We start from the raw sequence: 14,577 nt of genomic DNA, 5'->3' as shown, positions 1-14,577 counted from the left end.
GTCCGTACTGCATTCCAGGAACCCCCTCCTTACTCTTGGGGTCTTATTCGCCCACACAAACCCCATAATACTCCTGCCTACTCTCTTAAAAAAGGCCTTAGTGATCACGATGGGAAGGCACTGAAATACAAACAGAAACCTCGGAAGGACCACCATTTTGACCGACTGCACTCTACCCGCCAGCGAGAGCGGTAACATGTCCCATCTTTTGAATTCCTCCTCCATTTTCTCCGCCAACCTCGTCAGATTCAGTTTATGTAGGGTCCCCCAACTCCTGGCTATCTGGATCCCCAGATACCGAAAGCTCCCCTCCGCCCTCCTCAGCGGTAGGTCCCCTATCCCTCTTTCTTGGTCCCCTGCCTGTAATACAAAGAGCTCACTCTTCCCTACATTGAGCTTATAGCCCGAAAACTCACCAAACTCCCTTTGAGTCTGCATGACCTCCACCATCCCCTCCATTGGATCCGCTACGTACAGCAACAGGTCATCCGCATATAGTGACAACCGATGCTCTTCTTCCCCTCGGACCACCCCCTTCCATTTATTAGACTCCCTCAATGACATGGCCAATGGTTCGCTCGCCAATGCGAACAACAGGGGGGACAGGGGGCACCCCTGCCTCGTCCCTCGGTACAGTCGAAAGTACTCCGACCTCCGCCGGTTTGTCACTACACTTGCCATCGGGGCTCTGTAAAGGAGCTTAACCCAATTGATAAACCCTACCCCGAACCCAAACCTGCGCAGCACCTCCCAGAGGTACTCCCACTCTACTCGGTCAAAGGTCTTCTCCTCGTCCATAGCTGCCACTATCTCCGCCTCTCCCTCCTCCGATGGCATCATTATCACGTTTAATAGCCGCCGCACATTGGTGTTTAGTTGCCTGCCCTTTACAAATCCCCGTCTGGTTCTCATGGATTACCCCCGGGACACAGTCCTCGATCCTCGTGGCCAGCACTTTTGCCAGCAACTTTGCATCCACATTGAGGAGCGAGATCGCCTGTACGATCCACATTGCAGTGGGGTCCTTGTCCCGCTTTAGGATCAAAGAAATTGTCGCTTCCGACATTGTCGGGGGCAGGGTCCCCTCCTCTCTTACCTCATTAAAGGTCCTCACCAGTAGCGGGGCCAACAGGTCTGCGTACTTCCTGTCGAACTCCACCGGAATCCGTCCGGTCCCGTGGCCTTCCCCGCCTGCATGCTCCCAAACCCTTGCTCAGCTCCTCCAACCCATTTGGTGCCCCCAAACCAGCCACCTCTTGCTCCTCCACCCTCGGGAATCTCAGCTGATCTAGGAATCGTCTCATCCCCTCTTCCCCCGCTGGGGGCTGGGATCTGTACAGCTCTTCATAAAAGGCCTTGAATACCTCGTTTATTTTCGTCGCACTCCGAACCGTGGCTTCCCTTCCATCTTTGACTGCCCCTATTTCCCTCGCTACCATCCTCTTACGGAGCTGGTGTGCCAGCATCCGACTAGCCTTTTCCCCATACTCGTAGGTCGCCCCCTGCGCTTTCCTCCACTGTGTCTCCGCCTTCCCTGTGGTCAACAGGTCAAACTCCGCCTGGAGCCGTCGTCTTTCCCCAAGTAATCTCTCCTCCGGGGCCTCTGCGTATCTCCTGTCCACTCTCAAAATCTCCCCCACTAACCTCTCCCTTTCCATACCCTCTGTCTTCTCCCTATGAGTCCTAATGGAAATTAGCTCTCCCCTGATCACCGCCTTCAACGTCTCCCATACCACCCCCACCCGCACATCCCCGTTGTCGTTGCCTCCAAGTAACTTTCGATACACCCCCTCACCTTCCCACACACCACCTCGTCCGCCAGCAGTCCCACATCCAGCCGCCACAACGGGCGTTGGTCCCTCTCCTCTCCCAGCTCCAGTTCCACCCAGTGTGGGGCATGGTCCGAAACAGCTATAGCCGAATACTCCGTCCCCTCCACCCTCGGGATGAGCGCCCTACCCAGAACAAAGAAATCTATCCGGGAGTAGGCTTTAGTAGGCTTTGTGTACATGGGAGAAGAAAGAAAATTCCCTGGCCTGCGGCCTTGCAAACCGCCATGGGTCCACTCCCCCCATCTGATCCATAAACCCCCTAAGTACCTTGGCCGCCGCCGGCCTCTTTCCAGTTCTTGATTTGGAGCTGTCTAGTGCTGGATCCAACACTGTATTGAAGTCCCCTCCAATTATCAGGCCTCCTATCTCCAGGTCCGGAATGCGCCCCAACATGCGCTTCATGAATCCTGCGTCATCCCAGTTCGGGGCGTATACGTTTACCAACACCACCCACGTCCCTTGCAGCCTACCGCTCACCATTACATATCGCCCTCAATTGTCCGCTGCAATCATCTTGGCCTCAAATGACACCCGCTTTCCCACCAATATTGCCACCCCTCTATTCTTCACGTCCAGTCCCGAGTGGAATACGTGTCCTACCCATCCCTTTCTTAACCTGACCTGGTCCGCCACCTTCAGATGTGTCTCTTGGAGCATGGCCACATCCGCCTTCAGTCCCTTTACGTGCGCGAACACTCGAGCCCTCTTCACCGGCCCATTCAGGCCCCTCACATTCCACGTTATCAGCCGGATTGGAGGGGCTCTCACACCCCCCCTCCGCCCCCCCCCCCCCCCCCCCACGCTCCGCCGACTAGCCATCTCCTTTTCTGGGCCGGTCCCGTGTCCACGCCTCCCTCTCACCCTCCAGTCCTCCAGAGGGGGGACCCCCGTCCCGACCACCTCTTCTGTGTCTCATTCACTTTTGGCCAGTGCAGCAGCAACCCTTTTCCCCCCCCCTCCCCCCCCGCTAGACCCCTGTCTAGCTTTTTTGCTCCCCCCATGTCACTCCCGTAAGTCAGCTGATGCATGCTGACCCCGGCTTCCCCCGCCGTCCCATTGACCTGCCCGCGTGGGAGTCTCCCAATCCATATGCATTCCTTCGTTCCCCTCCCCGCCTTTCTTCCCGCGCGCGGGAAAACACCCCTCGCTTTCCAAAGCCTGCTCCGCCCCCTCTGGCGCAGCTCCTGTCACGGCCTTGTCTCTCTCCCCCAGCCCATGTAACATTTCCTGCGCGTGATTGACCCCCTATATACAACAACCATCACACATCAAACCTCAAACATCCCCCCTACCCTCACAGACCCTCAGTTAGAGTCCAACTTTTCGGCTCGTACAAAGGTCCACGCCTCTTCAGGCGTTTCGAAGTAATAGTGTTGGCCCTTGTATGTGACCCACAGTCGCGCTGGCTGCAGCATTCCGAATTTCACTTCTTTCCAGGACAACGCCGCTTTGGCCCGGTTGAAACCCGCTCTCCGCTTTGCAACCTCCGTGCTCCAGTCCGGGTATATTCGGATCTCTGCATTGTCCCACTTACTGCTCCGCTCCTTCTTGGCCCACCTCAGGACCCACTCTCTGTCCGTGAACCGGTGGAACCTCACCACCATCGCCCTTGGCGGCTCATTTGCCTGGGGCTTCTTCGCCAGCACCCGATGTGTCCCGTCCAACTCCAGCGGCCTCGAAGGGGCCTTCGTGCTCATCATCGCCTCGAGCATCGTGCTCGCGTGTGCCCCGGCATCAGCCCCCTCCACTCCCTCAGGGAGACCCAGGATTCGCAGATTCTTTCTCCTCGACTGTTCTCCAGGTCTTCGGGTCTTCCCGCCCACCTCTTGTGTAGCGCCTCGTTCTGCTCCACTCTCACCGCCAGGCCCACGAGCTCGTCCTCGTTCTGACTGACTCTTTTCTGTACCTCCTGGATCTTAGCTTCGTGGACCTTCTGGGTGATCCCGAGTCCTTCAATTGCCGAAAGCATAGGCGCCAACATCTCCTTGCGCATCTCCTCGCGCTGCTCCTCAAAGCAGCGCTTGATGAACTCCTGCAGCTCCCCTTTGTTCCTGGCCGCCGCCATTTTGTTTTCTTTCCCTCGCTTCTCCCGTTGCTCCAGTGCCGCTCCTTTGGCCGTTACACTTCTGGTCCGTTTAAAAAGTCTATGGAAACTCCTGAAAAAGGTCTGAGAGTCAGTTCCAGACGGGAGCTGCCGAATGCACGACCTACTCCTCCATGGCTGCCACCGGAAGCCTCGTCCCTGCTTCTTCAATGGCCTTGGTAGATCTTTTCACAGTTGTTCCCTCTGCTGCTAGAATTCACCTTTGATAGAGTCAAGTCAGATTGCAGCTTTAAGCTTGCCCTTCCCCCGCCTGCATGCTGGAAGAGGCTTTTGTCTCAACCTGCAGCCAAAGCCAAATCTTTTACTGTTTCTGCCGGGTCTGGTAGCCAAAAGACATAACATTCCTGGGGGACACTGTCAGGGGAATGCTGCAGTCTTCTTGCCACACCGGGAAATATCAAACAAATGCCGTGGGGGCCCTGCAAAAGAGCCCAAAAGTCCGATCCAAGCGGGAGCTACCGAATATGCGACCTAGCTCTGCATAGCCGCACCCGGAAGTCGAATTCTCCACTCCTGAGACTGAGCGTTGATGCCGGGGCAGGATTCGCGAGTTCTACGATATCAAAACTGATGCCGCACCTGGTCCCATTCAACGACTGTTGAGGGGCCAGGACCGGCACCACATGGAACACAATCCATTCCAATGAGAAATGGTCTGGGATTTGCCGGATTCACGATTGACACTCAGGAGGCTGACAAGCTGCATAAACACACTTCACTCCACATACACACCATCCCAGCCAACAAGATGGCAATGAGGAGAGTGGCAGCCCGCTTTATGGACACCGAGCTTGAGACCTTGCTGGACACCATGGAGGAGAGGCAGGCAACCGTGTACCGCAGCCCGGGAAGGAGGCTACCAGCTGCCTCCGTTCGCCGCGCCTTGGCGCAGGTGACAGAGGCAGTAATCTCCGTGAGCAACACCGTCCGGACAGGCCCAACAGTGCTGTAAAAAACTGTACAACCTCCTCAGGGTGGCCAGGGTAAATAGGCAGCACTGTGCCTCTGGCACCAAACCCGTCCCATGCTGTTTCTTAACTCCACCCAAACGGATTCCACATTTTGTGTTCCTGATCTGAGATCCTCCCTTATTAATGTACCTTATTATCAGTGCAACACCAACTCCTTTTCCTTTTTGCCTGCATCATCAGCAAACTTAACAACCATATCTCCAGTCCCATCATCCAAGTCATTGATATAAATTGTGGAAGATTGACGCCCCAGCACTGATCCCTGTGACACACCACTCATTACATCTTGCCAACCAGAAAATGAACTATTTATGCTTAGTCTCAGTTTACTGGTAGCTCGCCAATCTTTCACTGTGAAAGACAGTTCTACAGTTAATGGCTGCCAGATTGGGAAAATAAAAGAACTGAACCCTCGGGAATGAATAATCACTTTGGACTGATACCTTTACAGTGTTGGTTTCCGACAAAAATAATGTTTAGTTAATGTTGCTTCTAGTTTGTTTGTTGCAGTAAAAGTTATAAAACCTTATGTCCTGTCATGTGATCCTTTAATTTGTTGACTGGGGATTTGATTTTTGTTTTGAAGTTACTGATCTTTACAGAGATTCTAATCCACAAGTTTTCTCTTCCTATTTGAGCCTCGGGCACCTTTCTGTCTCGTTATTGATTGTGTCAATGACAGTGAGGCAACTGAGCTGAGGGCTGAATTCAGCTGAGAATAACAGGGCCTGTGCCCCAGTTGGGAATCTGCCATGGGTGTCACACTAATAAAGGACTGATTGGGAAATCAAGGGATGGGGATGATCATGGCTGATGGTGTCTTGAACCCGGGGTTTTGTGCTCCTGTGTTCAAAGTGGGGAGTCACGGGAATAGGCGACAGAGGAACCAAAGAGAAACATTTGGGTCCCGAATATTGTGAACATCCTTTCGTGGTTACTCTTTTACTCTGGTTGTCTTTGATCCGTAAGTAATGTTCTGATATTTTTTAATAAAACCATGTTCTATTTCATTCATAAACTTGTTTCATTGAAAATATTTGATTTTTGTTGGTATTTTTCTGCTTAAATTCATTCAATTCAGGGAAAGTGGATGAAAGAGGTTGACAGGCTCTTTAACTGAAGGTGAGTCTCTCTTAAGCTAATTGGTAAAGGAGCCAGAGGGGGAGAGGAGATTTTCTTTTTCTTTTGACACAATGTTTGAAAATATGGTTCAGAGAGTCAATCAGGATTGTCTAATTTATCGAGTCTTTTTCAGGAAATAACATGGGATGTCAATAAAGGGGAACCTGTAGATGTGGTTTATCTAGGTTTCCAGAAGGAATTCCCCAGGTTGCCACATCAAAGGTTATTACACATAATAAGAGCTCATGGTGGTGGGACGGGGATGTGCGGAGCAACATATCAGCATGAATAGAAGGTTGGTTAGCTAACACTAAGCAGAGAGGGGGTATAAATGGGTTCCGTTTGGGTTGGTAAGATGTGACAAGTTGAGTGTCACAAGGATCAGTGCTGGGCCCTCAACTATTTACAGTCCACATTAATGAGTTGGATGCTGGGATTGAATGTATGGCAGCTAAATTTGCTGATGACACAAAGACAGGTAGGAAAGTAATTTGTGAAGTGGATTTAAGGAGTCTGCAAAGGACAACAAACAGATTAAGTGAGTGGGAACACATTGACAGACGGAGCATAACGTGGGAAAATGTGAACTTGTCCACTTTGGCAAAAAGGGTTAAATAAAACAGAACATTATTTAATTGGAGAGAGATTGCAGAACTGTGAGGTACAGAGGGATCTGGACGTCCTGATACAGGAACCTCAAGAAGTTAGTTTGCAGGTAAAGCAGGTGATTAGGAAGGTAAATGGAATATTGTTGTTTGTTGCAATGAGACTGGAATATAAATGTAGGGATATTTTGCTGCAGTTGCACAGGGCCTTGGTGAGACTATATTTGGAGCACTGTGTACAGTTTGGGTCTCCTTATTTCAGAAATGAGATAATTGCATTAGAAGCAGTTCAGAGGAGGTTGGTTCCCCGGATTCCTGGAATGAGGGAGTTATCCTCTGAGGAAAGGTTTGACAAGTTGGGACTGTATCTCTTGCAGTTTAGAAGAATGAGAGATGATCTTATTGAAACAAGTGAAATTCTGAGTGGAACGGACAGAGAGAATGTGGAGAGGATATTTCCCCTTGTGGCAAAATAAAAAGGATTTCCCATTGAAGACGCAGATGAGGATATTTCTTTCCCCTGAGGTCTATGGGTCTGTGAATCTCTCTTCACCAGGGAGTGGTGGAGTCAGGGTCATTGATGGACCACCATACAGACGACCAACCTCACTGAGGTTCTCAACATGAGAGTTTTAAATGGATTTTCAATGGCCCCTCTCTTTATCCTGAACCTTCAGGAGGAGTCCAACAGGTGAGAGAAAACTCAGAGCTCTGGCCTCACAGTTGCCTAATCAGAACAGAGATGACAATTTGGCAACAGCTGCCAGGTTGTGCAGAAAGAGGAAGGTATTTGGTCACAAGTCCTCAGCTGAGAGAGATCTGCTTTAGCTGCCATTGGAACTGTCACAGGCTGGCTGGAAGCATTTTAAATCGCCAGGTAAAGAGGTAATAGGGAGAGTCCAGACTTGCTGTGTGCTGCCTTCTAGGTCTAAATAGAAGTGAAATAAAATGGAGATTGCGACTTCTGGACTTCCCTTCAGAAGTTTCTGAAGGGTTCCACCAATCACAATGAAGAATGGGGTAAATCTGAACTGATTGACTGCTAGCCAAGTCAATCAAAATGACATCACGGGACCCTACCACACAGCACAGAGGGGAATCCCTTTGGCCAGTTCAACTAACAACTTGCAGCTGGGGGTTTCCAAAGTCTGTAGGTCAAACCCAGAATCTGCAATGGTGCAGCAACCGCAAGACAGTATTAAAAAGGGACACATGGATCAGACAAGGATTTAAAAAAGATTCCTTACACATGGACCAATTAAAAAGCCTGTCATTGAAACATCTGTACCCGCCCAAGCCATGTCAAACTCTCAAACAATTGGCTTCCTCACGATCCGTCCCCGGTACAGGGAGTCAGCATTGCCATGCCAAGCAGTGAAAACATGGTGGCCTTGATACCCAGGGTGTGGTCTAGGATTCCAGGCTCTCTTGTTTTCTCTGTCCTCTGGGAGTTGTTTATCGTCCTGTTCCCACACTGCAAGTTGTCTGTTCTCAGCTCTGCTTGATTTCTGCTGAAGTTTGGTCCCTTTTACACATTTCAGATCAATAAAACATTTGGTCAGTGAAGACCCAAACCACAATTTCCCATCCTGTCACCTGTCAACCATCCTTACCCAGAGCGTAATCACAACAGGAATAAAAACAGGAGAAGCGTAACAATCAAATTCAAAATAAATCCACAGAATTTAATTTAATGTTCGCTAATTAGCAAGAAAACCTGAAGTAGGGAGTCCCCTAGGAATCTTACAGTCCACACCTAGAGGATGGGGGGGGGGGGGGGGGGGGGGGGGTCTTTCTGACCCCTTACTCAATGTCCATTCATTATTTTCCATTTCTGTTCTGGCTCCGCCTGGGGTAACATCTACTCCATTTTCTCTTCTCCTGAAGGAGCGCCGTGAGTTCTCGGTTCCTGGTACATTAGGACAGATGCTTCAAGGAACAGGTCAAGCATGGATGGAAAAGATTCTCCAGCTCTCTCTTTGTGGACAGTTCTTACTCCGTATTATTTCTCCCAAGCCCTTCATTGTCCCATTATCGCTTTAATTTCACTCCCACTTTGACCATGTCCAGTGTGTTTAATTCTATTCTGATTGTTTTAAAGTCGGTTTCTCTCTGGAGTGTGTCAATGTCTTGATGATGTCACAATGGTGTCTCAATCCCCTGGCCACATTAACCATTTCATCTCCTGCTGTATCTCCAGTAGCTGTGTGTGTTTGGGACCCGGTCTTCAGTCCATTTCACCATGAATTTAGGCTTGTTATTTTTCACATGTAACAAATCACATCGGCACACCCACACCGGTATCCCAAAATCATGTCACATATTCTTAACTCTCAGATGCGCTGATGAAAATATCAAAGTGAATGTCTGTCTTTCTTATCTCCCCTGTTATGATCCTGATATTTCATGTTATGGCCAGGCTTTCAAATGTGGATTTCTTTGAAACAAATTTCATGGGCCAGGATGTAAATATTTCCAAGAGAAAGTGATCAATTTATTCATCTCGTCTACACATTAGAACATTCTTTCACTAGAACGTCGGAGGATACCAGATTGATATATTCCATTCAACCAAACCCAAGGTAAAGTATTCCAATCATTTATTGTCCAGGACAATATTCCCAGTATCTTTCAAACAGAAATTATACGTTCCCATCTGATCCCAGGTATTAACATATTCTGTTTGTTTGTTCATGTCAGCTTGGGATTGTTCACCTTGGAGCAAAGGAGGTCGAGGGGAGATTTGAGAGAGGTGGTCAAGACTATGACAGGTTTAGGTAAGATGGATAAAGAAAAGTTGTTCCCATTAGCTGGTGGGACAAGAATGAAGGGGATAACATATTTCAGGATTTGGTTAAGAGATGTGGTGGGTGGGGGAAGACACGTGAGGGAGAATATTGTAATGCAGCGAATGGTAATGATCTGGAACTCGCTGCTTGTGAGGTGGGTGGAAATGAAGACAATGGAGGATTTTAAACAGAAATTGGATTGATATTTAAGGGAACTAAATTGCAGGGCTATAAGGTTAGAACAGGGCACTGGGACTGACTGGTTTGCTCCAGAGCCAACAGGGAATCGATGGGCTGTATGGTCTCCTTCTGTGCCCTCATGACTCTCAACTAACAATTTCAGCTGCTCCAGTCTCTCTAACTAACTGAAGTCCCTCATCCCTGGTCCATTCTCATAAATCTCCTCTGCATCCTCTCTGAGAATGTCACATCTTTCCTAAGGTGTGGAGCCCACATATAGGGTTCCATTCTGGAGGGATAGAATTGAAAAGCAGGGAGGTTATGTTCAACTTGTTTAGAACCAGGGTTAGACTACACTGGGAGCACTGTCGATATTTGTGATCGCCATTTAGAAAAAGGAAATCGAGGCACTGGAGAAGGTGCAACAAAGATTCACAAGATTAATACAAGAACTGAGAGCATTTCACCCTCAGGAAAGACTAAAAGGTGACGGGATGGAAGTCTTTAAGATTATGAAGGGGTTCAATAATCCAATAGGGATTTCATGAGAAACCTCTTTACCCAGCGAGTGGTGAGAATGTGGAACTCACTCCCACAGTGAGTGGTTGAGGTGAACAGTATTAATACATTGACGGGGAAGGTAGATACATACATGAGGGAGAAAGGAATAGAAGGAGATGCTGATGGAGGGAGATGAAGAGGGGTGGGTGGAGGCTCATTTGGAGCATAAATACTGACAGAGACCAATTGGGCCGTCTGGCCTGGCCCTGTGCTGTAGACTCAATGGAGCAGAGACAAATGTATTTATTTTAGATCTACTTGTAGTGGTAGGAAAAACATTATTTGCTATCCAGGATAAAATAAAAGTCCTTCATCAACTTTTGTGGATCATTTCAGTGGAAATGTGCTCTCCCAGGCTCAAAGAGCATCAGCCCACTAGAAGCAGAGTCGTGAGACTGGCCAGTCCAGCAGAAAGAAACCCTCCGACCCTCCCACTTCACCAAGTGTCAGAAAGAACATGATTCAGTCCTGGATGTGATTAACAGCAGAATCTAACCCCTGCCATCACTTGTGAATTTGTTGGTGTCTCAGCAGGTTGCATGACTGAGTGAATCCTTTCCCACACTCAGAGCAGGTGAATGGCCTCTTTCCAGTGTGGACTCGCTGGTGTATTAACAGGGCAGATGAATCACTGAATCTCTTCCCACAGTCAGGACAGGTGCACGGCCTCTCCCCGGTGTGAACTCACTGGTGGCTCATCAAGTCGGATGATGTTCTGAACCTCTTTGTGCAGTGAGAGCAGCTGAACGGTCTCTCCTCAGTGTGAATGCGCTGGTGGATCATCAGTACACGAGAGCTTTTGAAACTACTCCCACAGTCAGAGCATTTAAAGGTCTCATTGGTGTGAGTTACATGGTGCTGAAGCAGGTGAGATAACTGAGCGAATCCCATCCCACACTGAGAGCAGGTGAATGGCCTCTCCCTGGTGTGTACTCTCTGATGTGTCTGCAGGTGGGCTAACCGAGTGAATCCATTCCCACACTCACAACAGATGAATGGCCTCTCTCCAGTGTAATGCCTTTCCAGCTCGTACTGCGCTCTGAATCCCTTTCCACAGTCCCCACATTTCCATGGTTTTTCCATGATGCGGTGTTCTTGTGTTTCTCCAAGTTTGACGATCATGTGCACACAGAGCACTGGTACATTCTCTCCCCGTTGTAAATGATGCAACGTGTTTTCAATCTGTGTAACCGGTTAAAGCTCTTTCCACAGTCCGTGCACTGGAACACTCTCATTCGGGTATGTGTGTGTCTTGGTGCTTTTCCAGTCACACTGATGTTTTAAATCTTTTGAAGCAGACAAGATAGAGAAACATTTCTCCTTCTAGATTCAAAGGCCAATGATATTCAGACCCCGATTAATGGAGAGACTCTTGAAGTGACAATTCATTTGAGTTTCTGTCTGCAAATTCTCCTCTTCTGATATCCTGTAAAATAAGTTTACAAAGCTATCACTATCAATTGTGAATAGAAATTCAGAACAGACCATTCAAGTTTCCATAGAACATCCTTTTCTCTCTCAGTCCTCAAAGCTCTAAATCTCCATCCCACACACTTTCCCTCTGCTGTATCTAATATTCACCCTCCCAATTCTCCTGAAGGTGCTGATTGACAGATCCCTGCCCACTGCTTCCTATCCTGGACAGAGACCTGAAAATCTTCATGCAGCTGCCAGACAGATATACGTCTATATTACTGGACGAAAAATGTGTTACTATATAGACTTCTGTTCTCTTCAGTTGCTGCAAGTCACCAATTGAAAAAGTGTTTTACTCACAGATGTTGGAGACGGGAGGACGTTCCAGTCTGTGTGAAACTCATTCTTTAGTCACACAAAGCCCGCGCTCTGATTGGAGGGGTAGAATCCTTCCGGTCTTGTAACTCTTCCCATTGGTTAACACCCCAGCAGGAAGGTCAGGGGATGGGCTTTGTACTGCACATGCCGTTGGATATGCGCTCACCCAGGCCACCCGCCCGTGCGGCGGACAGAACGGTTTCCCCAGCGCGGGGGGTTGTGGGTGCCCCGGCCGCCATTAATCATCCGGAGCTGTCACCAAACTCCTGGGACTGGGATGAAAAGTGGAGGAGTGGGGGCGCGGTAACTCCACCTGACACATAGTACATGTGCATAGTCACTGGATTTGATTGGGATCTCCCCCTTAGCAAAACAGTGTTAACTTCAGGTGACATATTGGGGAGGGCAATAGGTGAGTGTGAAACTGAACTCGAGAATCAGCCCCTTCAGGGGAGGATAACTTGGGGGAAAGCGGGAGCAGTATAGTGGGATGAATTAGTGTTACCATCAAGAGGGAAGAGGGAGTGTGCAGGGGACAGAGACTTATCGTTTGAGAGGGACAATGATTCTGCTGATATTGCTGCTGTTCAGGACCAAACCATATTTATACTGAAGATTGGAGCATATTGTCACTGATGTTAGAGCCCCCTGTAACTGGGCTGGAATTTAAGGTTCTGGATTTAGGTCAAATGAACCAGATTTGGATTGAACAACCTGTGTCATGTCCTTGATGTGGGATCAGTTGGACTGCTGATTTGCTGGGTTATCAGTGTATCTTTGGGCAGCACGGTAGCATAGTGGTTAGCACAGTTGCTTCACAGCTCCAGGGTCCCAGGTTCGATTCCCGGCTGGGTCACTGTCTGTGCGGAGTCTGCATGTTCTCCCCATGTGTGCGTGGGGTTCCACTGGGTGCTCCGGTTTCCTCCCACAGTCCAAAGATATGCGGGTTAGGTGGATTGGCCAAGCTAAATTGCCCTTAGTGTCCAAAAAGGTTAAGTGGGGGTTGCTGGGTTGCGGGGAAATGGTAGCTACATGGGCTTGAGTGGGTTGCTCTTGTAAGGGCCGGTGCAGACTCGATGGGCCGAATGGCCTCCTTCTGCACTGTAAATTCTATGATGTGTTTTTTGTGATCTCTCCTCAGTTATTAAGGGTCTCTCAGCTGAAATTATTTTGCAATACAATAGTTCACTTTCAGCATTGCAGCCAAACAAATCCTTGGTGTGAAATCAACAAATCCGGTCTATAACAATCCACTGATTGAAATTACATAAGAATGGACATGGAAGAAACATGCCATTCGGCCCACCTGGTTTGTGATGCTTTTGAAGCTCCTCACATCCTCCTCCCGGTCCTCTTCAACCTCACTGTCAGTCAGGGCTCAGTGGGTAACACTCTTGCCTCTGAATTGAAAGGTTCTGGGCTCATGTCCTCATTCAGGACTGGAGAACAAAATGCACGGCAGCTCTCTTGTGCAGTGCTGAGGGAGTGCTGCTCTGTTGGAGGTGCCATTTTTAATGAGGGGCAGTATTCTCCGGTTCCCCATCCGTGCGCTTCTCGATGGCTTCCCATTTGCTGGCAGTGCGATCTCATACTCCCGCTGCTTGTCAATGGGATTTCCCATTGAAGTCACAGCAGGCCCTGGGAAAGCTATGGGCAGGGGTGGGTTGCTAGTGGGAAAAGTGAATTGCAGTGGTGGCAGAATTCCAACTGAGGTGTGATACCGGAATCCCATTTGTTGCTTCAGTGAATACAAAATATTCCATGTCTTCATCTGGTCATCGTCACATTGCTGTTTGTGGTATTTTGTAAATTGTCAATAGGTTGTAGGGAGTCTCCAAAAAGGCACAGACATGTTAAGTGAGTGGGTAAAAAGTTGCAAATAGAGTGTAATGTGGGAAAATATGAACATGGTCACTTTGGCAGGAGGAATAGAGAAGCAGTATCCTATTTAAATGAAGAGATTGCAATACTCAGTGTTACAGAGCGATCTCTTAATTTTAACGTGCAGGTTCAGACTGCAGTTAGGAAGGCAAATGCAATGTTGGCATCTATGTCGAGAGGGCCAGAATTCAAAATTGGGGATGTACTTCTGGGACATATTTATGGCTCTGGTCAGACCCCATTTGGAATATTGTGAGCAGTTTTGGGCTCCGTACCTAAGGAAGGATGTGCTGGCTTTGGAGGGGGTCCAGAAGAGGTTCAAAGGAATAAGTCATGGAATGAAGCGTTTGTTATAGGAGGAGCGGTTGAGGACTCTGGGTCTGGAGGAGCTTGTTGCCTCAACTTCTCCTGGTGCTCGGATGTGGCGGCCGTGGCAAACTACTGCTCCCCAGACCTGGAATACCTGACTGTGTATTGCTGCCCTTACCGTCTTCCATGGGAATTCTCTTCTGCCATCATCACGGCAGTCTACATCCCACCCCAGGTGGAAGTGAAGAAGGTGCTAGATGAATTGAACACAGCAATAAATAACAATGAAACAGAATACCCGGAGGCCTGTTCATCGTCTCCGGGGACTTCAACCAGGCCAACCTCAAGAGTGTACTGCCAAAAGTCCAGCAACACATCTCCTGTCCCAACAGGGGCCCCGACATCCTTAACCATTTCTACACAAACATC

General features: G+C 48.9%; 1 long non-coding RNA gene across 1 annotated transcript; it reads right to left on the bottom strand.

Annotated features, from left to right (window-relative positions):
- Positions 1 to 9,217: 9,217 nt before the first annotated feature.
- Positions 9,218 to 13,927, bottom strand: LOC140422158 (uncharacterized). Its single transcript, XR_011947291.1, has 2 exons — positions 13,265 to 13,927; positions 9,218 to 11,590 (listed from the first exon to the last, which is right to left on the bottom strand). It is a non-coding gene; the product is annotated as an uncharacterized lncRNA (long non-coding RNA).
- Between the last annotated feature and the right edge of the window lie 650 nt (positions 13,928 to 14,577).

Source organism: Scyliorhinus torazame, chromosome 5 (genome assembly GCF_047496885.1).
Source record: "Scyliorhinus torazame isolate Kashiwa2021f chromosome 5, sScyTor2.1, whole genome shotgun sequence".
Taxonomy (NCBI): Eukaryota; Metazoa; Chordata; class Chondrichthyes; order Carcharhiniformes; family Scyliorhinidae; genus Scyliorhinus; species Scyliorhinus torazame.
This window is presented reverse-complemented; position numbering and strand designations above follow the sequence as displayed.